General features: G+C 42.3%; 1 pseudogene; it reads right to left on the bottom strand.

Moving 5' to 3' along the window:
* Positions 1–393: 393 nt before the first annotated feature.
* Positions 394–513, bottom strand: LOC118610323 (annotated as a pseudogene).
* Between the last annotated feature and the right edge of the window lie 245 nt (positions 514–758).

Genomic DNA, 758 nt, shown 5'->3' with positions numbered 1-758 from the left:
ATATGGGGTAAAGATTTTTTCCCCTTTTACTTCTCAGCTTTTACCTAAAGGCAGCCTTGGTCCAGAATCAAATAGCAGGTGCAGGCCCAAAACCTTTGGCAGAAGCTGAGCAGAGGACCAGAAAAATGGGTCCCTGTTAGCCAGAGAATGTGTATATGGATCTGATATTGCCAGATTTTTTGTCTTTTTTTTTCCTGCCCAGATCTGAGGACAGGCCCAGTCATGGAGCTACAAGTGCGCTGTGGTAACAAAGGTACATGAACCTAAAAGTATGATTTTTTTTTTTTCAGGCAAGACAACTCTTGGTTGACCTCACAGATTGCAAGGACCTTGTCAGCTTACAAAAAAAAAATCCCTTTTTATATATATATAAAAAATATATATATATTTTTATGCCTATAGCACCTGGTCTTCCTAGGTGTGTCTCTCATCCAAGTACTAACCAGAACCGACCCTGCTTAGCTTCCGAGATCAGATGGGATCAGGCACGTTCAGGGTGGCATGGCTGTAGACCACTAAAAATATGATTTTAAAAACTCCTCTCTCTGGACAAATGACTACAGAGAGGGTGTCCTGAGGTCCACTAAGTGTGAAGGAAAGCTCTGTTATATTTTTCGCTCACCATTTTGCCCCAACGGTGACCTAAATGGCACCTAAGTATGAATAGCCACAACTTCAATAGAAACCTCCCTTTCTGGCCAGAAGGCTGTCAAAGGGGACCCTTGGGACCAAGATAGTATAAAGGGAAATCTCACAGA

The sequence above is a fragment of the Rousettus aegyptiacus genome, unplaced genomic scaffold, assembly GCF_014176215.1.
Source record: "Rousettus aegyptiacus isolate mRouAeg1 unplaced genomic scaffold, mRouAeg1.p scaffold_m13_p_12, whole genome shotgun sequence".
In the NCBI taxonomy this organism is placed as follows: Eukaryota; Metazoa; Chordata; class Mammalia; order Chiroptera; family Pteropodidae; genus Rousettus; species Rousettus aegyptiacus.
This window is presented reverse-complemented; position numbering and strand designations above follow the sequence as displayed.